This window comes from Peromyscus leucopus, chromosome 8a, assembly GCF_004664715.2.
Source record: "Peromyscus leucopus breed LL Stock chromosome 8a, UCI_PerLeu_2.1, whole genome shotgun sequence".
Classification (NCBI taxonomy): domain Eukaryota; kingdom Metazoa; phylum Chordata; class Mammalia; order Rodentia; family Cricetidae; genus Peromyscus; species Peromyscus leucopus.
The window spans coordinates 11,702,601-11,712,891 of NC_051085.1; the positions used below are offsets into that span (position 1 = coordinate 11,702,601).

At 41.6% G+C, this 10,291-nt stretch overlaps 1 long non-coding RNA gene across 2 annotated transcripts; it reads right to left on the bottom strand.

Annotated features, from left to right (window-relative positions):
• Positions 1-46: 46 nt before the first annotated feature.
• Positions 47-5,169, bottom strand: LOC119086850. Of its 2 annotated transcripts, XR_005090216.1 has the most exons (4): positions 4,943-5,169; positions 4,465-4,526; positions 4,327-4,378; positions 47-287 (listed from the first exon to the last, which is right to left on the bottom strand). It is a non-coding gene; the product is annotated as an uncharacterized LOC119086850 (long non-coding RNA). The 2 variants fall into 2 exon arrangements; XR_005090215.1 differs by lacking the exon at positions 47-287 and having other exon boundaries at positions 3,678-4,378.
• Between the last annotated feature and the right edge of the window lie 5,122 nt (positions 5,170-10,291).

Sequence of the window (10,291 nt, forward strand, 5' to 3'; positions counted from 1 at the left end):
AGCAGGGCAGAAACTTGGAGGCAGAAGCTGATGTAGAGGACATGGATCAGTGCTGCTCACTGGCTTGTTCTTCATGGCTTTCTTATAGCACCCACACGATCACCAACCTAGTGGTGGTACCACTGGGGTACTGGTGGCCTTCCCCCACCAACCACTAATTAAAAAAATATACTACAGACTTACCTTACGGAGGCATTTTCTCCACTGGGATTTCCTTCTATCAGATGACTCTAGCCTGTGTCATGTTGACAAAATAACTCCAGCCCTTCATAGCAAAGTCAGATAATCTAAAAATAATTAGCTTGGTGGTTATTAGAACCTAACAAAGTTGGCTGTGGTGACTCATGCCCATAATCAAACACTTGGGAGGCTGAGACAAAAGAATACTGAGAGTTTGAGATCAGCCTGGCCAACATTTCAAGAACCTATCTCAAAACGAAAACAGAATCACATCGGATGTAAGTGAATTCATAAAATGCTGTAATTCCTAGACTCCTGGGCTAAACTTGGCTTAATATGTCATGTCTCCATGAATTCCTTTTTAAGATGGCTTGTGTGACCCTTTTAGAATTGTGCTGTGTATGTACATTGAAGGTGGGTATAGTAGATGCGTTTATTATTTATTTATCTAGACAGGTCCTCACATAGTTCAAGCTAGTGATGACTGAACTCCTGATACTCCAGCTGCCACCTCCCAAGTGCTGAGACATAGGCATGCTCTACCATGTTGGGCTACATTGCTAGATTTGTCACATTGGTTTAGGAAAAGATAACAAATGGCCTGCTTGTTCAACCACACACTCAAGACCATAACTCTCTGCTTCACGGTTGGCTCTGGGCCCATGAATGGGTCCAATGGATTCACTAGTTGGGTGTTTGGGTTTAAGTCTACACTTCATTATGCAGGGGCTGTGCAGCATTAGCAAGTAAGACCTAAGAGTTTGAATAGCACTGTTATTAAACAAACTTAATCTGATATATAAATAACATCATGAATATAAAAGTCAGCATGATGTGTGGTGATACATTGTGTACCCCAATAAACTTTGCCTGAAGATCAGAGAACAGAACAAACCAGTAGATTAAACATAGAGGCCAGACAGTGGTGGCACACATCTTTAATCATAGCACTTGGGAGGCAGAGATACGTCTGGATCTCTGTGAGTTCAAAGCCACCCTGGACTATGTGAGACTGACTCAGTCTAGGAGAGAAAACAGAGCCAGGCAGTGGTGGCACACACCTTCAATCCCAGTGCTGGGAAGCACACATGCCTTTAATCCCAGGAAGTGATGGCTGGGCAGAGAAAGGTATATAAGGCTGAAGAGACAGAAACCAGAGGCTTTTTAGGCTGAGGTAAGACGTGGCAGTGGCTTGTTCCTTTGTTTCTCTGATCTGCAGGCAAATTTTATTAGGGTACACAATATATCCCCACAATGATGACCTCACTGTGTCTGACACATAACAAGGTGTGAATAACCTTTCATTGTCATATATAACTGGCCTGCATGAAGTCAAGACAGCCAACAATTCAACATGGTACTCCAGGCCACACTCCAGCTGAGGATCTATTGCCAGTTGATGGCTTCTGGGTAAGGGAGAGTCATTTTTCTTCACGGATATGGCCCACATAGGCTGAGTATACTCCGGTGGGTGGCTTCACACTCATATACATTTGGATAGCACCAATTTTGGACCAAGTAGGAAATATACATGTACTTGTGTGAGTGACTGTGTTTGTGTGTGTATAAATGGAACATGAGGTTTAAAAAGGGACATGGGGTGGGAAATCTGGGAGGAGTATACACACGGGTGTTGGGTGTGTGTGTGTGTGTGTGTGTGTGTGTGTGTGTGTGTGTGTGTGTGTGAAATTCTCAAAGAATAAACTTTTTAAGGGTTGGACATGTAGCTCAGTTGGTAGGCTCTTTGCCTAGCATACATGAAGCTGGGAGCTGGACCTCAGTGTTGCATAAAACCAGGCATGGTAGTGCACACCTGTAAAGACAGGAGAATTCAAACTTCAAGGTCATCCTTAGCTACATAGCAAGTTCAAGACCAGCCTAAGCTACTTGAATCCTATCTTAAGAAAAAGGAAAAAAAACCTAACTAAAAATTGGTACATATTTTAAAACAATAAGTCTCATAAATTTCATAAATAACAAGGCAGAATACAGAAAGTGGCATAAAAAGATACAAATAATATTATGATTCAAGAAAGATTCTAATACTAGGATCAGAATTCTAAGATTTCATAGAGATGTGCCTATGGATCTTGGATTTTCTGTCTGAGGAACTGGAATTGGGTATGCACAGAGGAAGTCAAGAGCATTCTAGGTAGTTTTGAAATAAGAATTTATTTCAAAATAACTACATTGACTATGGGTGTGGACCTTTACATGTTGTTTTGAAACATGCCCTCATGTAGCCCAGGTTGGCCCAGAATTTACTGAGGATGGCCTTGTAGTCCTCCTGCTGAGGACTAGGATTCTGGGCACACACCACCACAGCTTGGTGTATGCTCTGCAAGCACTCTGCTAAGTGAGTTACATCTCCAGTCACTAATCAATTATTTTACGGATGGGATCTAGCTATGCACCCTTGTCTGGCTGGCCTTGAAATTGTGGCAATCCTCTTGGCTCAATGCTGAAATTATAGGGGTTGGCTACCATGTCCAGTTTTGACACCTTAATATCAAAAGCATTTTAAAACCAAGGGAGAGATGAAGAACAGTCTTGACCTTCTCTCGATCTTTTATCACTTGTAATGATTTTTATGTATATTTATAAAATCAGGGAAAATGCCAGAGACTTCAAGTTGTCCCCGTGGCTTATCTATGTCACGTTGGATCAGTGGGAAGACACTGAAATTAAAAGCAATTCATTTGGGGGCAGAGGAACTGACCCCAGATTATACCCGAGTCAATATAACGTGAGGGAGCCACCCCAGCAGGCAGTGAACCTCCTTTTTAGTCCTTATTGTACCCTCAGACAAAGGGGCTCATGTAGCCAAAGCTGGCTTTAGGTTTACAGCAGTCCTACAGCCCTCGGTGTGTGCCACCGTGTGCCACCTCTCCTGCCTCCCTTTCTTTCACAGTGACAGCAGAGATGATCCAAAGTCCAGCCCTGCTGTTCAAATAGTGTGCATTTTGAAGCCAGTATTGGACCAGAGTGACCCAGAGGGACACTAATCCTACCATTGATCCTTCCATCAGTTGTGACAGATACACACACACACACACACACACACACACACACACACACACACACACACGGGCAGAGGCATCTCCCACTCCATATCAATGGCTTACATCTTTAAGTGGGGTGGGCACTGACTGCCACTGTATGTTATCCAGCCTACTCCCCTTCTTTTACTCCAAAGGCAGACTAGGGACATCTCTCCCTGACTAAGCAGCTTCTATGTCCAGGAAAACATGGAGGTACTGTGAGAACAAATAAAGACCCTATTTGTCTTTGTTTTGTTTTGTTTTTCTTCTATTTCTATATTTACTCCCTTTCTTTTTCTTCGTTTTTTGTTTTTGTTTTGTTGTTGTTGTTTCTGGGTTTTTTTTTTTTTTTTTTTTTTTTTTTTTTTTTTTTTTTTTTTTTTTTTTTTTTTTTTTTTTGAGGCAGGGTCTCAATCTATATCCCAGACTGGCTTTGTATTCCAGGAAATCCTCCTGCCTCCGTTACCCTAGAATTAGAATCTTTAACCCTGTAGCATTCTGGTTCCTTTCCTGCCCTCACCCCACATACTCTCAAGGAATTCAAATGTAACATAGCTGGCAGCTTGAAGCAGCACAAAGCAAAATCCCAGAAGATGCCATGGCAACACATCAGACATTTAATGTCAGGTTCCCTTATGTTCACTGCATTGCAAAAGGCAAACACCAATTATGCAATTCTCGAGTGATATTTTACTTTGTAATTAAAAGCCAGGCTCTTCGCGCTTGGTATTTGGAGAGCCTATGTGCAAAGCGATCGCGCCTCAGGAGGAAGACGGTGTCCTTGCCCTTTGAGAGGCCCCCTGCCTTCCGTGCTCTTACAGATGAGCCTTTTCTTCTTGGCATCCTGCACTCACACCTGCTATCCAGGAATCACCGAAGAGCACACAAGAGCAAACCCATTGTCCAGAATTTGGCAGAAATTTTGTTGGACAATTCTTTTGATAGGACAAATATCACCCCGATTCATCTAATAATGTTCTCAACTTTTAGTTTTTTACCCATCTTAAACTGACATTTTTTTGGGGGGGACAATTCAAATATAATTTGATCAATAAAATACCACTTGACATGATGCTAAGGAATAAAAATATATTTGTAAAATTACCCAAAATGCATGTCACTGAGGGTCTCTTGATTCTTCTTCATTTGTGTATGTCCTATAAATAGCAAAAGACATTTATTTAAATCTCTTCATTTGAAGTCCTTATTCAGTATATCCTGAATGCTAGCAGTGTGGGCTTACCTTACTCTGAGACAACATAGTTTTCTTATTGTATAAATAAGAGTGCCAGGTCGGTGATGCACCTTGAAAGCAAAGACAGGCAGATCTCTGTAAGCTTAAGGTAATCATGGTTTACAAAGTCATATCCAGAAGAACCATGGATACACAGTGAAACACTGTCTAAACAAAACAAAACAAAAAGAGAGCTATACATGCTTATGCATTATCATATAATTCATTTTTGGTTGGATGAATAATTGTTCTATCTCACTAAGATCCAATAAACCAAAGCAAAAATAATATATGTGGGTATTTTAACAAAAGATGTATTTTAATTACAATACCAATAAGACCTCAAATATATGAATGCACCACTTCAGAGAATCAATTTTTCTCTCAATAAGGGCTAATTCTTTTTGATAGTGAACAATATTAGTTAGAAATCATTCTCAATAAATTATACAATTTTCTACAAGCTTAAATAGGGCATACTACTCACAGTAAATTCCAATTTCAAACTGAATCAGGTTATTGGTTGTTGAAAATTTTAATATAGGCTGTTCTTAGGGCAAATTCTCCAGGAGAAGAGACTTGCTTGTTGGCAATGACCCCATCCATACAACTGTGTGGCAACTCCTTGAACTTGTTAGAGTGTGAGGTTCCTCCCACCTTCTGAGAGTTAGACCACTGTCTTGGTCTTGCCAATTTCCAGACCAGGAGTTGTGAAATATGGGGTTCTTTTTATGATGTGCTTTACTGTCTTTTGGTCTTTGGAAATGCATCAGAAAAAGTGCTGACTCTGCATCTGAATCATGAGCAGAGCCGCACTGAGGAGAGGAAGGGGCGTGTCTGTCAGTCAATCTGTGAGCTCTCTTGTAATATGTCATTTTCATTGAGTCTGCTCAGAAATCTGTTCCGTTCTGTGCTTTTGCTTATTGAGACAGGATCTGTGTTGAGACACAGGGTCCTGCTGTGCAGCCAGGATGTCCTCTACCTCCCCTTCCTCTTCCTGCCTCAGCCTCCTAAACTCTAAGACCACAGTGGGTACCACCACATCTGGATCAGCAACTTGTCTGTTATTTCAAGTCCATGAACTACTGTTTTATGGGGATGTGCACTGGCTAGTTTTGTGTGTCAACTTGACATAAGCTAGAGTCATGAAAGACAAAGGAGCCTCAGTTGAGGAAATGCCTCCATGAGATTCAGCTGTAAGGCATTTTCTCAATTAGTGATCAATGGTGGAGGGCCCAGCCCACAGTGGGTGGTGCCATCCCTAGGCTGATGGTCCTGGGTTTCTATAAGAAAGCAGGCTGAACAAGCCATGGAAGCAAGCCAGTGAGCAGCACCCCTCCATGGCTTCTGCATCAGCTTCTGGCTCCAGGATCCTGCCCTGTTTACGTTCCTGTCCTGACTTCCTCTAATAATGCATACCAATATAGAAGTGTAAGCCAAACAAGCCCTTTTCTCCCCAACTCTCTTCTTGGTCATGGTGTTTCCTTGCAGGAATAGAAAACCTAACTCAGACAAGTTACTACCAGGGACTGGAGTAGTGCTGTGATAGGCTTGCCCATGCTTTTGTTTGGAGGAATGTCGGCTTTGGGAGTTTGGATTGGAAAAGCAGTTGAATACTTTAAGTGCTGTTTAATGGACCATCCTAGTAGGAACATGCAAGACAGTGGTGCTGAGGGGACCTGGCTCAAGAGGTTTCAGGAGAGAAGAATATTTGTATGTGGTTTAGAGACAATTCTTGTGATAGTTTGGCTAACAGTATGACTGCTTTTTGCCCTTGTCCAAAAACAAAAACAAAAACAAAAAAACAAAACAAAACAAAAAAACCAAAAACCTGCTTGAGGCTAAATTGAAGAGTTTGGGGAAATTTTCCTTGGCAGAAAAAATTTCAAAACAGCCTAGTATAGACTCTGTTGTGTAGTTATTAGTGTTCACTCTTAGGAAGATCTAAAATGAAAAGGAACAAGCTGGGCAAGAAGAAATACAAAATGTACAGATTGGAGAGAAAAGGGGTGCCAGGAAAGGGAATGGAGCTAAGTGCTGTGTTCAAGGAGATAAACAGATTAAGGAATTTCTGATATTGAATGGAATAAGGGCAGTGGTGAGCTCAAGGCAAGACCCCACACACCTAAGCTTCCAACTTGGGAAGAGGAATTAAAGAAAAGCTTAGAGTCAAGTGTGGTGGTACACACCTTTAACCCCAGCACTCCAGAGGCAGAGACAGGTAGATCTCTAAATTCCTATCGAGCCCAGCCAGGTCTACAGATGAGTTCCAGGACAGCCAAGTCTAGGCAGTTAGGGAAACCATTGAAAACAGAAAGCTGATGAAAATGTAATTGAACAAGGGGGCCATGTTTGAACCCTAGCAAACAACAGAACTTGGAAGCTTTGGCCACATGGTTCTGGCTTTAGAGTCAAGGATAGAAAAAAAGAGTTATAGAGTCTCCCTCTCTTACTGAGGAAAGCCACTGAGGCTAGGCATGTGTCAGGAATGTCCCTGAATACATACCTAGAGAGGCCATTGTGCGAAGCTGTGAAGATGAAGCCTGGAATACCTTGGAGACCCCAGATACATGCTAAGGAAAGTTGCTAACAGGGAGTGGAACTAGCCCAAGAGAAAGAAGTGTGTTGCAGCTAACAAAGCAGGAGAAAAAAGTTGGAGATCTGAAGAGCATTTTGATATCAGACATGGAGATGCAGAGTTTGGAGTTTGTCTTAGTTGGGGTTTCTATTGCTGTGAAGAGATATCATGACCACAGCAACCCTCATAAAGGAAAACATTTAATTGGGGTTGCCTTACAGTTTCAGAGGTTACTTCATTACCATCATTATGGGAAGCATGGCACTGTGCAGGCAGACATGGTGCTGGAAAAGGAGATGAGGGTTCTATATCTTGATCCAGCAGAAGGAGACTGTGTCCCATACTAGCCATAGCTTGATCATATGAGAACTCAAAGCCTGTCTCCACAGTGACACACATCCTCCAACAAGGCCACACCTACCTCAACAAGGCCACTCCTCTTAATAGTGCTGCTAGTGGCCATGTCAGAGGAGCAGCAGGTGGCAGTTGAAGTTCAAGGTGTCAACCCACAAGGAGGAAACTCTCTGATGGGTCAACCTTGGTTAGGCAAGGCCAGGAGACGTCCCTGGAATGTCTTTTGCTTCTGCTGAGCCTTTACATGTTTGCTGTGACTATTTTTCTCTGGTATCTGGCATGGTGTGAATGGGTGTGGGAAGATCCCCACTGCCTGTGATGTAGTCTGTTTATGTCATGGAAATATCCCATTCTATTGGACATTTTTATCTGTGGATTGTCATAAAGATGATTCCTCCCTAAATTGTACTGTGTAATTAATTATATTAATGATTATGGTGATATTTTATTTGTATTAAAATGTTATTTGTATGTTAATAAATAAAGTTTCCCCGGGGGTCAGAGTTATTAGCAAGCCATAGGAAAGCAGGGCAGTGGTGGCATATGCTTGTAATCCCAGCACTTGGTAGGCAGAGCTAGGTAAGTCTCTGTGTGTTCAGGGATACAGCCAGCATTGGAAACACATGCCTTTAATCTCAATACCAACCATAGAAGACCTGGAGGTCTATACAGACAGGCCATGAAGAGGCGGTCATGTAGTTGGGTTTACAACCAATGAGAAGGCAGAACAGAAACTCTATATAAAGACGTTAACACAGGAAGTGGCTCTGGTTCGGAGAGGTAGGGCCACCGCAGGAGGAAGGGTAAGGTTTTAGCTCTTAGCTCTGACCTCTTGGCCTTCTTCTTTGCATTGGTTCTATGTTTCTTATTTAATAAGACAGTTGGTTACATCTAAAAATAATAGCTTATACAGAATTTTATGGATAAAAGTAAATGCAAGGAAATGCTACACAGTTAAGACATGTGAGTTTTCCAGCTAAGGTCTACAAGTTTTACCTAAGGAGCTATATTAGGTCACAGTTCAAGTTAATGATAAGGAAAACAGTTTAGTCCCAGGAGCTAGGCTGGCTCAAATTTCTTTAATCTTAATGTTGAGAGATGCAGTCACAAGTTTTAGCATGCATCATTTAGAATGCATGAAACAAAGCTTAAAAAAAACTTCAAGTGAGACCAGATGCTTTGATAATAGTTTTAAGATGAATAACCCCAGAAAACAATCTAAAATTCATAAGGACACATAGCTGAGTTATAGATTCTTTAGGCCAGGGTAGAAAACATAAAGCATCCCAATTGTTGCTAACTGATGTACTTTCCTTGCTAGGTCTGGTTGATGATCAAAAGTGATAATTAATTCCTTGTACCCATTCCTGACCTCAATTTTCTGATATAAGAAACTATTGATAAATGGGTGTGTGCCCTGATGATTCAAAGTTCAGCTGACTGACTGTTTTTTATGTATAAAAGTTTAGGTTTGTGACTCCATTAAAATTCCTTATAAGATTGCCTTTCAAGATAAATAATAAAGTGTTTGATTCTTTCTCTGTAACTGCAAGGTGCAGCCTGTCAACAAAAGAGTTGGCTGAGAAAAAAATGTTCCTTGTTTGCTCATGTTCTATTAATCTATAACAAGTTGCTTAGATGTACTGTATGTGGGTTATTGGGGTGACTCTATTTTTAATCATGTAAGGGAGACAAAAAACATGTTTTTACGTATATTCATTATAATCACTCACTTGGAAAATGGAATGTAACTACATTGTGAGTCCTGAATTGCCTGAAATATTTTATTGGGGTATATAAGCAGTGGAGGGAGAGAGGAGGATAGGATAATAAAGAAGGGAACCATCAAGAGAGCATGTGAGTGCCTTTTTCCATAACCCCCTCAGACAGAGAAGTCTTAGTATATGCTGATGCCGAGATTTGCTTTGAGCCCTGTGCTACCTGGAGGCTGGTCCCCCAGGCAGCAATATAGTGCCAGTCCTTATGGGCCAAGCATTCAAACACGTGAGTCTATGGGGGCCATACCTATTCAAACCACCACATTTCACTCCCTGGCCCACATTGGCTTATAGGTATAACCTAACACAAAAATGCATTTAGTCCAACTTCAAAAGTCCCCATAGTCTATCACAGTCTCAACAATGTTTAAAAGTACAAATGGGAAGAAAGGGAGCATAGTGAGGAAAATACTGGACTAAAGCAAGACCAAAAACCAGCCAGGCAAACTCCAAGCTCTGCATTTCCATGTCTGATGTCAAAGTGTTCTTCAGATCTCCAACTCCTTTTATCTTTGTTGACTGCAACACACTTCTTTCTCTTGGGCTTGTTCTACTCCCTGTTAGCAGCTCTCCTTGGCAAGTATCATATGGCTCTGGCATCTCCAACATCTTGGGGTCTCTGAGGCAATCCAGGCTTCACCTTCACAACTTCACACAATGGCTTCTTTAGGCCTTTATTCAGGGATACCCCTGACACATGCCTGGCCACAGTGGATATCCTTAGACATGGACGGAGATTCCATAATCCCTTTCTTCTATCCCTGAACCAGGCCCCCAAGTTCAAGTCACCTTCATCACCACTGTCTTCCATATTCTTAGTAGGATGGCCCATTAAGGCCCACTTAAAGCATTCAATTGCTTTTCTTCTCCAAACGCCCAAAGTCCACATTCCTCCAAACAAAATCATGGTCAGGTCTACTACAGCAATACCCCATTCTGTCTTAGTTAGGGTTTCTATTGCTGTTAAGAGATCCCATGACCACAGTAATTCTTATAAATAAAAATATTTAATTGAGACTGGCTTACAGTTTCAGAGGTTTGGTCCATTATCATCATGGTAGCATGCAGGCAGACATCTGTCTTAGTTAGGGTTTCAGTTGCTGTGAAGAGACACCAGGCCCACAGC